The sequence below is a fragment of the Rissa tridactyla genome, chromosome 2 (genome assembly GCF_028500815.1).
Source record: "Rissa tridactyla isolate bRisTri1 chromosome 2, bRisTri1.patW.cur.20221130, whole genome shotgun sequence".
In the NCBI taxonomy this organism is placed as follows: Eukaryota; Metazoa; Chordata; class Aves; order Charadriiformes; family Laridae; genus Rissa; species Rissa tridactyla.
Window position 1 is genome coordinate 9,197,427 of NC_071467.1, and position 14,151 is coordinate 9,211,577.

Here is a 14,151-nt window from a genome sequence, read left to right on the forward strand (position 1 = left end):
CTAGGAAGCTCTGAAAGGACCAGATTTTTTTTTTGTGTGACAGTCTGGACACTCAGCTGCCCTGGGAAATGATTCAGCCAGAGCTTGGCTGCAAACTGGGGGAAGTGCCACCTTCTCTCTTCCTCCTCCAGCACCTCCATCCCTACCACAACCCCTTCCCAGGACATACGATCTGAAGTTGGGGATTGTATTTTCTGCCAAGTTCCTCCAGGGCTCTTTCCTTTCTCCTTCCTCTATACCCCGGCCTTCTCTTTCCTCACTTCCTCCTCTGTTCATTCAGTCCACCTCTCTCTATTTCAATATTTCTCTGTCACCAGCACACATCCTTCCTTGTACACCAGCAATACTCAGTCACAGGGACATTCTTTCTGTGCTGAGGAATCTAGAAAGAAGCCTGCTATCTTCGTGTCACTTGGGTGGTGTTCACCTGCACGTGGCTACCACCCAGTGCCTGACTTTGGGCTCCAATCCCTGAATACTTTGTGAAGTGAAAGGAACATTTTGAGAGTGCAATTCCTCTGACCTAGGTGAGAGGGCCTCTTAAAAAAAGAGGTGAAATTAGATGGATAAGCCTAAGGTAGTAGGCTCAGATGTAAAGTAGGTGGCTGATACAAGTCGTGCTTGCTGGCTTGGAGCTGAAGGAGCCATGCCAGCAGTCCTAGCAAAAGCAGCTTTGCAAATGGAAGAGGAAAGAGAGTTCAAAGCTCCTGGGTTATCAGACTATAAAATCAAGAGAAAGAACTCTTTTAAATGACACCAGAAATGTCAGTGTGTTGTTCTTGTTTTTTTCCCAAAAAAACATTTGGTTATGTAGCTCTATTTTGAAAATTTCCCCTGCATATTTCATTCCCCTCAGTGAATTCCTTATCTAATCCTGTGGTCAAGTGTGTCAGCAAGGATGGAGTCTTTGAGATGTGGACATCTGTCTGCTTGCAGCTCCACAGCTCATCTCATGTTGGTCGTGAGAGTTTGTCATGCGGCGATCACAAACCAGACACTCTGTCTTAGCTTGGATGAGACAGGGATCAAGGAGTGGACCTGTGGCTCCAGGGCAGGGGTGCTGAGACATCCAGCTGCCTCAGTAGGCTTTCTGATACTGAATCCTGTGTGGATATGGGCACATCAGTGCACTTACAAGTGTGACTGGGTGTAAGGGTATTTCATCAAGTCTCAAATGATAGGGACATCTAGGGTCTTCTTTATCTCAGTGATGGCAGCAGCCCACACCTTGGCTTCTGATTCTGAGGGTTCTCAGTTCCCTCTAAGGATGACAATGCTAAAAGAGACCGTTGCAATCCTGTATCACCCTGGCTTAATCCTGGGGAGTCTTGTACTGATCCCAATAAATGGAGGCTCTAAAGACACTTCTCTATCTAGTTCAAAGGCTTAAATTCAATTTAAGATCTCCAAATTATGGAAAGTCCACTTCATGTTTTGGTGAGTTCAGTTATATTCACTATTAAAAGTTTGTGCCGTATTTTCAGTCTGAGTTTGCTAGTTTCATCTTTCTGCCAATGTCTGCTTGGCTGATGAGAATTCAGCACCTTCTTCCAACATATAAACATGCAAGGGTTCAGTAAATCACTGCTGACTCTTCTCTTCAATAAAACAAGGAAGCCACGTTGCTTTTAAGTCTCAGTGTCTAATTGGTTTTCCGGACATTGAAGCAATTTTATACTTTTAATTACTTTTGTCTCTTTACCATTCACCTTCCGTGGACATTATGTCTGCGAATGCAACTATCCATCACTCTGCAGTCACGCCATCCACAGTGAACTGGAAACAGGTAGCATGCCCCAGTGCAAACTAGCTCTGATTCTGTTAGCCTAACACTTCAATATCACTCCTTCCTCAACATGTCCCTTAGGCCTCTTGGCCACATAAACAGGTTTCTCAACTCGACTCTATTTTACAGCCTTTTTAGACCAAATAAACTGGGAAATGGATTGATTTATTTTATGCTCTTTGATGTGCCTGACACTTTTACTGAGGGCTGTAGCTGGCCAAAGAACACAGAGACTGCTAAGAACAGGGGGTTCAGGGAGGATGGATGCTGTTCTTGCTTGCAAATGTGTGGCAGGAATAGCTCCTTGCCTGTAGCAGATTTACCCAGTAATAAGTGAGATCAGAGTCTGCCCACAAGTCCAAGAGAAAAAAAATAAAAGAGCACCTTGGAATTTCCTGACTCATAAAAGGTAAAGGCTGAGTCATGAATCTGGCTTTTGAACAAGCCAAACAAGTAGCTGTGTAAGTTCTCTACCAAGGTGCCCTTTTTTTTGCCTTTCTCCAGGCTGGGGTGATGGAGGAGATGCCCCTTCCATGCAGGATTTGCCTGCTGAATATGGGGGCCCCACTGCAATCAGCAGCAAGGCTGGGAACCTCACCCACTTCAGGAGGCACATACTGGAATGGGAAAGGAGGTGGGGGAGTCAAACTGCACCATTATCGTTGTTGTTGTCACTACTTAGGTGATGGGAAGGAGAGTTACATCAGCCTAGCCCTTTGAAATATCAAAGAAACTTCAGAAACAAGAGTATGAAAACATCTGGTTTAGCTGACTCTTGATAACATCAAGCGTCTGAGCACTCAGGCAGCCCCACTTCAACACAGGTGAATATCTCATTTCCACAGAGTTACTGGCCTTTGCAGATGAGCCTTGACACCACAGAGTGCCAGAAGCTGCAATACCACAGGAGGACTCACTCTTTTGCTGTCTGAACAGCCTTTCCAAAGAAGAAGATGGAGGGGAATCACAATATGGATAGAGAGCCAAAAGCTCCTTTGCTCCTGTTCAGATTGTATCCCTGGTACCACAATGCAGAATGTACCAGCGAGGAGCTAATGTGGTAAATCCACCACTGGATTTCCTCAGTCCCTTAAAAAATGCCAGGTGAAGGGAGGTACCTTGAAATGTTTTTCTACCCAGGTTTCCATTATTGAGTAAGTGTACACAATGCTGTGTGGTTTGTACTCCTCACGTGCCTGACAGCACGTCAGGACTCAGGGATTATTTCTCCAAAGACTGGTATAAATCAGATCCACTGATACGAGTGAAGTTGCAAAAGGGTGAAAAATGGAACCTTCAATATTTAGCTCATTCATGCAGCCAAAATCATTTATATTCAAGTGAGAACACTGCCTTTAGGGAGACACGACTGTGGTTTCATCCCCCATAAATCCCTCAGATTTATTAGGACAGGTCTTCAGCTGGTGTCAATCTGTGTGACTGTTGATTTCAGCAGTATGAATGTGGCTGACAGCGGCTGAGCTGTTCCACTGTGAGCAAAAACACAAGGGTTTGAATGACAGCAGTAAAAATCCAAGCCACTAAAATACCAGTTTCTGTAAGTTCCCATTAAAAAAAAATAATAGAACTTTATATACATTTACAAATATGTGTTATATTAGATTTTCAATTATTGATGCCAGTAACTTCAGATATTGTATTTTCTTCATTGCCCTCAAAACAAAGGCCTGACTATTGTGTTCATCTATTCTTAAATTCTCATAATTTCCTGTTGGAGATTTATGTGGCCATTATGTGGGCAAAAAAGATATTCCGACGGTTTTGAACCAGTACCAGGCATTTGTGACAGCACAACTGTACTCTGGGGTATCGAGTGTTTTTCCTGAGCAATTGTCTGTCTCAGTATCTCCTCTCAAAAAACATCTGTTTCTTAATTAAAGCTTTCAAACAGAGCTTAGAATAAAAAAAACCAAAACAACAAAACAAAACACAAAAAAACCACACAACAATGAACTACCACACAAATAAGACGCCAAGCTCCGAGATTAATTAATAATCAAAATGAACAGGCCACAGAGAATCAGGAACTTGCCAGAAACACAAACAAGCTCTTATATATCCTTGCTATAGTCTTCTGGAAATAAAGATTTACATAATATTTGCTAACTAATAAAAGAACTTGGATTAATTACACATATTGAGTCTGAGCCTCAGCTGGTATAAAAATGAGGTCCTTGGAGTTGCATTGATTTGTGGCATTCATGGGTGCAATGCATTATTCATAAATATTAGTTCAACATTTTGAACAAACGCGGGAAGTGCAGGGGAGGAATGAACCTTTGGGTTTGCCTCCTACAGATGTTTTTCTTGATTCACATGAAAAGAGAGGAAAATAAATTAACTAACAAACTATGAAAGGATGAAAGGATGAAGAATCCCAAAAAATATTGCACATATTCTTGAAGCGGCACAGTCTGCTCCCTTCGTAGGTTGGTCTGCTTCAGATCATGGTCTGCTTGACAAGAAATTTTATTACATTCTCCAAAAAATGACTTTACCCATTGAGGATAATGTGCACACCCTGGTATTTCTATTCTCTAAATCAGTAACCACAGATTTGCACAACTATTCATCCATTGGGGTCTTTTTTACTTCTACTAGTGCATGAATATTCTCCAGTCTCTGGCACGGAGTTGACTACACAAGGAGGGAAATCTTCTCTGTTCTATTGGAAATTCACTGTGGCCAGTGTCATTGCTCCCAGTCAGGTCTAGGTAAGACTGGAATCAGATTTGACCTTCTCAATCACACACTGAGGCTTCCCAGCACTGTAAATACATCAGCGAATTTCCAAGTTTGGGTTAAATTGTACTTATCTTTCATTGGAAAAAAAACCCCAAGCCAATGAAATTGCAATAGGTGTAAAAGAACAAAGTCTATAAAGCATAACCATCTCCTATCTCAGATGGGCTTGTTTTTCTGTCGGAAATCAGGTCTACCTTTCTAGATTATGCATTGTTTTTAAAATATTTAGTTAATAAATGCAGACAAATCATATATTTTTTTCATATTAAAGAATATAAGAAAGAAACCTTATGAGATGTTTAGAAAAGTTATGAATAGATCTCTGAGAAATCAAACCTCTTTGAAACATGAAATATTTGAGGACCAGTTTTCCCTCTATGGCCCAAGTGTCCAAATTCTGCATTCTAACTCTGGTAACAGTTTACTCAAAGTTTCCTTTGGTATTTGGTTACCAAGTGTTTCTCTTTCAACAGAGCTGCTTTCAGCCTCTGTTTCCTGGGGAAATGGAGCTTATGCAATCTCTTCGTACGTGTTCATGTCTGTCTGTCTGTCTGTGTCCCTGTGCAGTAATTTTTGAGCCTCTTGGCCAAAATCAAGCCAAATATGACAGAAAGAGAGATACCTCAATGACGATCACATTCCTGTACATTTTGTGAAAGGAGGCGCCGAGGAAGAAGAGAGAGGCCATAGGAGTTTCACACCTTTGGGAAAAGCAGAGTGTTTACTCACGATCTGTTAGACACCAGAGAAGCCACACAGCTGAGACCTCTCAGACGGCCAACTGCAGGAAAACAACTTCAGCTGGAGTTTGCAGTCAGGCACCAGACACAAATCTGTGGGGAAAGCGGCTTTATTGATGCAGCGCTCACAAAAAATACTGCTACTTTAGGCACACATAGTCCACATGCTCCCAAGTTCTCTTATTTTTATTTTTTTATTTCTTTCAAGCAGCACTTTAAGCTTCCATTCCTCCCAGACCATGCCAATATTTTTCCTTAATTTAATCTCAGTTATAAAAGCAAAAAGGGTGAAAACAAAGGTACCGATTTTCACACTACCACCTTAGGAAATAAAATGTTAAGTTGTCACAAATTCTTCCCTGGACTCTTTCAAAGTGCAAAGGTACAGTCACCTTCCAGAGTGGTTCTGCCTCAAGAAGGTGAATAAATTGAGGGCCTTTTAGAGCCCTCAGCAGATGGAGGTCTCAACTGTGGAGAGCATTCAGGATATATGTGTTTTTATTACCATTAACAATTGCATTTGAAGCATTTAAAAAAGATTATAATGAAGATAATGAAGTACTTTTCCATGCCCTGAGGGAGTTCACCACAATGCCTGCTAGCATTCATTATCAGTTTTACAAAACTGGGAGCATTATGATTTTACTTCTTGATTTCATTTGGAGCACTGTTGCTTGCCAACCCAAAAGACATGGTCCCAAGGCAAAGAAAGGGAACGGGGCATAGGAGATGATGTATCGCACCTGCAATGCCAGAGCAGGTCACTGCCCCAAGTTCTGCTGTTTGTGATCAGTATTTACCTTGCTCCATCCCTACCTAGTGTGACAAAACTTTCCATCCTCTCCTGGATTGAGGGAATCACACGGAGTAATCACAGTTTCCTTCTGGGCTTGTTTTTCCTTCCTCTTCCTCCTGTCAGCCTTTTGGAGCAGATGGGATGATATAAACTTGCATTCAACCTGAGGGAAAAGGACAACAGGCTGGAACATGGTCCTGAGCCACATGCTCAGGGGAAAGGTTGGTGCAGTTGATGTCTACCTTGATCCAGCAAATGCTTTTCTTCTTCATCAAGTAATAAAAATGGCTTCACAGGTTCTGGCGGGACTTCTATCCCTTTAGCATGGCTTTGGTCCATCTCCCTTTTATCACGCCTAAAATTGTTGAGTCCCTGAGGAGCTGCTGGGCTGCACGTGTTCAGCCAGGACAGGCTTCCTAAAGGGAATGTGGACAAGGAGGACATATTTTGGGACATTGTGCAAGACAGGCACAGCACAGGAGTGGGGAAGAAAAAGGAAAAGGTCCTCTCATGGGATCCACAGCACCATGCTCCTGAGGCTGCATTAGTTATTCCTAATTTTAAGCATCGGAAAAATACAGAGGGTAAATCCTTTATCCTCACAATTCACAAAAATTGTAGCCAGTGCGGTTTGCGTTTTTTTATTAAAAAAAAAGGAAAGCTAAAAAGACAATCTGTACATCTATCAGCCCAGAAAAGCATCCAGCTTCACTGAGATGGTTGCACCTGTTATTCATAGGTTAGAACTCAATGTGACATGACCAGTGCCATTAGATGCCAAAAATGAAAACTCTTCACCATGTTCCATAAAGTCATTTTCTGCCCTAATGCCATCAGCCCCCACTCCTTACTTGACAATGGAGAAATGTATTGACTTGAAGTCCAGAAGGGACCAACTTGATTTCAGATGTCACAGGTTAAGGACTTTGGGGGCTCATTCCAGTGAATCAAAGAGCCTTTCTCACTCTATTCCCACTCCAGCAACATTTTTGATTTAGATGGTCCTTTCTGCTGGGTTAAAAAGTGCAGTGTTTATATTTGCAGAGCTCAGGACTGTTGTTTAGGGCCTATCATAACCCAGTTTCAATCCCTGAATAGTGTGTTCAGGCTGCAACAGTGGGAACTATTTTAGCTGTAGTGAAATTGCTCCCCTGATCCCGGGGGGTCCTTCAGCTCCACGGGCTGGTTTCTGTTACTCCCACTCACTTCACAGAATCACAGAATCACAGAATCTTCATGGTTGGAAAGAACCCTTAAGATCATCGAGTCCAACCAACCAACCTACAATCTCTGCCACTAGAGCATGCCCTGAAGCGCCACATCTAGACGTTTCTTAAATACCTCTAGGGGTGGTGACTCAACCACCTCCCTGGGCAGGCTGTTCCAGTGCCTGACCATTCTTTCAGGACTCCCTGACCTCCATTTTGTCCATCACAACATGACCTACACATTTCAGATTGTCCTCTGGGGCACCCCACAGAAACACCTCTCGGAACAAATGCAAGTGGTTAGTTTTAAAGGAGGAAACTGGTATTTCAAGCAAAAGTGGTCACTTTTGGCAAATAAAGTTCTAGCTTAATTTGGCAAGCTCTTTCTGCTACCTTTTACAGTCTTATCTGTTTGCTTTTTCACTCTCAAATGTGTTTCTCTGGCATCATGTCCCTGGTTCCTGGTGGCAGCCCTTGAAGGACTAGCTGGCTGCACTCCCAGCACCTCACAGAGCAGGATTCAGCATGGAGCCAGAAACATGCACAGCTCGATGCCATGATTGAAACACCAAAATGCCCTTGGGGGGTAGATAGTTCCCTTTATTTTCAGTTACTTCAAGTAGTTGCTGGCCATGGAGGCGAGGGGTTTCCCAGGAAAGCCACCCTTCTCTTTGCACAGCAGGGATTGTTGTCCTCATATTGTGTCACAGAATTACAGAATCACAGAATGGTAGGGTTGGAAGGGACCCATGGAGATCATCTAGTCCAACCCCCCTGCCAGAGCAGGGTCACCCAGAGCAGGTTGCACAGGAACGCGTTCAGGCAGGTTTGGAATGTCTCCGGAGACGGAGACTCCACCACCTCTCTGGGCAGCCTGTTCCAGTGCTCTGCCACCCTCAAAGGAAAAAGTTCCTTCTCACGTTTAGGTGGAACTTCCTATGCTCAGGGTTGTGCCCATTACCTCTTGTCCTGTTGCCGGGAACCACTGAAAAGAGCCTGACCCCTCCTGACACCCACCCTTTAAGTATTTATAAGCATTGATAAGGTGCCCCCTCAGCCATCTTTTTTCCAGGCTGAAGAGACCCAAATCCCTCAGCCTTTCTTCATTAGAGAGATGTTCCAGTCCCCTCATCACCTCCCAGAGGCACCTAAAGGAAGAAAAGTCTGTCACTCATTTGAGGCCTCAAAATGGCTGCTGACACTACAAGTAAGGTGGCCAGCTCAGAAGAGTTTTCATGTGTTAAAAGCCTTTAGACTTTATTTATTCACCATGTGCTAGGTCAGGGTCCTTAAATGTGCCTGGGGAAAGTGTCTGCCCAGGTGATGGAGAGCGCCTGGATCCTGCAGGGTGCCCATGATGGAATGCAGCTTCTGGCAAGGTACCTCCTTGGGTGGGAGCCATCGCAACCTGTCTCCTGCTGCAGGACCCCAGGTTACTGTTTTTTGGAGCAGGGAAGAGCCTGGGCTGAGAGGAAGGCTAAGGCACTGAGCCTCCAGTGAGCAGAATCAGGAGATGAAGAAGGAAAATGGGAGGGGTGGGAGGCAAGGGAAGATGACTGAGGCACAGTCAGAGGGCTGGAAGAGACTCAAAGGTTGTCATATCTCCCCTGCCCCAAGGCACAAACTGCATTAACTAAACTCTTCCTGACAGATGTTTGCCAAACCTTGTCTTCAGGGAGCAAGACTGCTTCGCTCTACTCACTCTACAGCAACCTCTTCCAGGCCTTCACTGTCCTCAGAGGTAGGGAGTTAAGCCTAATGTCTACCTTAAATCTCCCTTGCTGCAGTGTTAGTCCACTGTTCCTTGGACACACTGGAGGAATTGTTTCTTTCCTTTTCATTGCAACATTTAACCAGTTTAAAGAAAATACGCAGATCTCCACTGCAACCTTCTCTCCTTCCCCAGTTCTCCCGCTCTTTGCTAAGACATCATAATTTCTCGCTCTCTCTGTAATCTTTGAGGTTCCCAAAACCAGGACTAGCACTACAACTAGACAGAGACCTCCTGTTTACAATTCCTAGCCTTCACGTAATTCCACTTCTTCTTGACCTGCAATCCCTAGATTACGGCAGGAAGTCACTTATTCCCACCATGGTGGTTATTCCTGCTGAGGTAAATGACTGCAAAGCCAGAACAGGCAATCACCTGAATGGCCACAACCCTGTTGTTAGCCACTGGGAAAGCAAGTCTGCAGGAGAGGGAGGATGTCTGTGACATCAGTTAAATCTGCTGGGATAAAATGTTTAACAACAGCAACAAAATCTCAACAGCAGCAGTAACCACCCTCAGATATGCCCTGTCAGAACCAGTAACCTGCAGGGCTTTACTACTCTCCCTCTCTGTTATTTCCGCTGAGTTAGTTTTCCTTTGGCAAATCCACGCCAATCTTGTTCCTTCATCTTTGGAGAAAACAAAATAAATTAGTATTGTTGATACAAATGAGGAGACTGACACAACCCCAAGCCCACTGTTATCCTGAACTCCTGTATGAACTATTCCAGATGATCCTCTGGGGGATCTTTTATTTTCAAACCTTGACTTGTATCATCAGCAGATGTAGCTCTTATGTGCTGCTGCCAAAGACAGGAAGATTTTGAAAGACCCCAGGCTACATCCCAGAGCCCCAGTCCAGCTATTCCTCCAGGGGAAGAGAGCAACACAGATAACCCCCACTGAGGATAACTCTCCTACCAGATCGCCATCCATACCACAGGATTTAATCTGGGCTAAATTCCCATCTCACTTGAGCAGATTTCATGTGAAATAGTGTAAAGAGTTTTACTACAGTCAAGATCAAATCACACCACAGCAACTTCATCACCTTCTTCATACATACTCTGTTTCCCATACCCTTGAGATCTGTCACAAATCTCGTGTTTTAATCATGATTTGTTTATAACCAACATATGCTTGGTGTTGCTAAGCTCCTTCTGATCTTCAAAGTGTTCAAAAACGGTCTGTTACACTTGTTTCAACATTTTTCTGGGTGATGAAAGTATGCTCTTTGGTAGTTAATTCCCTAGCTCTTCCTTTTCCTCCACATCAATAGACCCATATCTGCCCTCTTCTCTCTTTCTTAGGTCTCACATATCATTCAAGATAGCAGCTATCCAGTTCTCTGATTTAAACAAAAAAAAAAATTGTCTTTTCAAATAATTTCTTTAGACTGCTTTCTGCTTACTGTAGACTGAATTCCTCCGTCCCACTTATTGGTGTTGGCATATTAGTCATTGGCTCATAGCAGTTTTAGTGAAGGCTGATACATATAAAGCATTAACCACTTTATCCCTACAGGTTTTATTAGCTTCCCTTTCTCACTAAGTGGAGGACCAGGTTCTTCCTTCATCTTCCTCTCTCTGCTGAAATATTAATAGAAAGCTCTTTGTTACCTTTCATGTCCCTCGCTAGTTGTACTTCATCTTGCACTTTGGCCTTTATGATCTTGTCCCTGCATGCTCCAGCAATTCTTTTATATGCATTTTTAGTAAACTGACCTAGTTTCCACTTCTTGCATGTCCTCCTAGACCATCTGTCTGATGCATGCGATTGACAGCCGTTACCAGCACAGGCTGTGTTTTACCTCCAGTCTGGAGACTGGGGAAACCGAGGTCCTCTACCAACTCATTTTTACCAGGATGAGGTTACTAAGAAGAAATGTTGTAGGATCACTGCTTCTGTGAGTGAATTAAAGAGTAACCTCAGTGTTGCACCACATAGGAGAGCCAGATGCCTAAGAAAGGGTTGTGTCGTCAAATGACAAAAGGTATCAGCCCTCTGTATTCAATTATCAATGTCTCTTAATTACATACTGTCCTTGAAAATTGGGGCATGGTATTTCTGAAGAGGAACAGGTTACTAAATGGTCTCAAACACACACTAGAGTGCATTAATCTTCTCGCAGTTTTTGTTAAAATTTTTGCTCTAGAAAAAAGTCAAAATGGCAACACATCTGCACCAACAATGCCCAAAACCTGCATTTCTTTTGTCATCTCCCCTGTAAGCATTCCTGGGAGCTGGAAGTACTTATTGAGGGATAGCTGTTTCCACTGTACTTTCCTTTGGAGAAGCATGGTGAAGAAAGTGCTGGAGTAAATTATCTGCTGTTTGAGTTATTGTCATGAATGATAAAACATATGTTTCATACGCATGAACTTTTCGTGATCTTGGGCTGCTAGATAATGTGAAATCCTATTACAGCATGGAACAAGGAGCTGTAGTGGGCATATAAGTCCCAAATCTAGCTCTCGATGATATAGTTTTTTCCACAGTTTATCCCTTAAACCACACACGTGCTAGTCCTTGCACATCCAGCAGCATTTCTGTACCCATTCTTAGCTGGAAGTGAGACTTTTGGCAAATTATTTGGAAAACTCCATAAAATATATATTCCTGTTTCCCTAGTTAATGCTAAACCCATTGCCCTTCAGTGTGCTCAGGGTCTCTGGAAGGTTTCTGGGCATGATTGTTTCTGTTGCCTTCTCCCAGGTGGGAACGTTTATTCTTACACCTACCATTAGCATGCCCTGGGCTTTGCAAGAGAAAATGCATCAAACCCCTTTGCACTGCCCCAGAGACACAAAGCAACCATAAAGCAAGATAAAGCAGTTAATTGCTCTGCTTCCCCAAAGCAACATAAAGGAATTGGAGTACCCTGGAGAATCTGGCATTTACAGAGTAATTTCTGTTGCATGAAAGGCATAACCATTAAAACCATAGACATAATGCTCAAAGGGATTTTAGGGCATCGCATAGTCCAACTTTTCACTCTGAGGTGGGCTCAAGGTTAGAGGTAGGTTACAATCAATGAAGTTTGCTTGCACCTTTTTTAAAACCGAAGTTGATTACACAATATATTTCTGGAGACTGATTTGTACCTGCACGTGCAGAATGGCTGAGATTTATGAACAGATTTGCACACCAAATCCTCAGTCTATTGTCTCTGTTTTGCTGTGCAATTTACATACCTATTGTAGCCTAGCTGACAGAAACCAGCATTGGAGACAGTAGCAGAACTCCTTTCTCCCAGTAGCTCCTGGGACTTGAACTAGGACTCACAAACATTTGGAATTGCCACCGTACGAAAGGTTGTAACCCCACAGTGGGGAACCAGGCAAAGCCTTCCTCCAGCTGCACTGTTGGGAGAGAATGATGCCCCTCCAGTAGGCCTGAGAACCTGTAGCACAGCTGAATATTCCCGGCATGCCGTATGTGTTGATCTAATGTGTGACTGTCATATTCTCTTTGTAAACTGAATGAAATGTGATGGAGTTTTGGGATAAATGACTCTGATCTTGAGTAATTCCTTGCAGCCCTTCCTCGCATTCACCCTATTAATCATGAGGTTAAGGAAATACTGCTTTAAAGATGTGGTAATGATCTGGAGCCCAGCGCAAGCAGTGAAAAATTGCTCTCTTTTAGGAAATACTGTCATTATCCCATAAATACAGCATATCTGCATAGTCTCTGCCTTAGCACATATGGAACATGGAGAGGAAACTATATTACATCATCACACTGTCATGTGCAGTTGGCAGGAATTCTGGGAGCCGTTCCTTAGCTCCATGTTCAGATGAAGGAAAGAAACAAATGACAGGTAGAGCTGTATCAAGGTAGAAGGCTTAATTTTTTAAATAACTTTTCATCTGAGACAGATGTTACGATGATGGAAATATAAACCCATCTTCTCCCAACTTGGACAAAGTTTCTGTGTGATGAAGTCCTTTGGTGTACTTTATGCCTGGGTTGAAGTAGTTTTCTTGACCGTATCCTAAGAAAGCTGGGACATTTCGTTTTCTTTACCATATGCAATAAAAGTAATTGCAAAGTAGGCCAAAGCGATGTATTCAGTTTGGCCCTATATGCTACTCACATCAAGTCCCTCAGCAATAGCATTGAGGGAAGATCTGTAGGAACAAAAAAGGCGGAATTCATCGCATCTGCCATTGTAGGAGGTAAACCTGAGCTGTCTGGCTGGGCTTCCATCAGATCTGATTGAGTCAGTACAGCCTATGATTCAGTTTATCCACCCACATATAGGTGCGTATTTCAGGAGATGAACCACCCCCTCAACCCCATTGACGCTATTACTTGGCTCTCCATTGACCATAAAAGGAGCCTGGGTTGGTATGGTCACACACAGACTCCTTACTGAGATCTGTACTATTGTGATGTTAAACCCACCCACCAAGTTCTATGGAAATCTGCAGAAGTCACTCTTCCATGGAACTTCATGGTTTTTCGTTGGGGTTTGTTTGTTTGTTTTCAGTAGGAAATGCATGGAAATGCGTCACTGATGGGTATGCAATGCCAGGTACATACACGGGGGGCTGAGGGACTAGCTAGGGTTGATGGTTGACATGCTGGACTGCCACCCTTAAAGGAAGAGAAAGGGGTCAAAAAGAACAGAGAAAAATGTGAGAGCTCTCATATATCTTGCTTCACAATTCTTTATTAAAAAGTGAGATATACGTACACATATTAATGCAATGGGCTCTGAAATCTCTGTACAGTAATGTATAGATGTAACTTGTGCATTACCAGCAGCACAAAGCAGGGCCATTTTTATAGGATTTAAGACAATCTTTCTTATTTCCTCTGAATTGCAAGTCACAGAATATCACCCAGGTGCCTGCAATCAGCTCATGCTAAATTATTATCTTGAAAAGCATCCAGCCATGGCTAGAAACAGCAGGAGACTGAGCTGCCACCAATCCTCTTGCTGATTAGTTCCAGTAATCTAATCAGTCTCCCTTTGGAGAGGCAGGTAGACCTTGCCTCTATCTTAAGTTTGTCTCATTTTAAGTGCTAGCCATTGTTCCCTGTGAAACTTTTCTTACTTTGTACTTTCTCTGTGC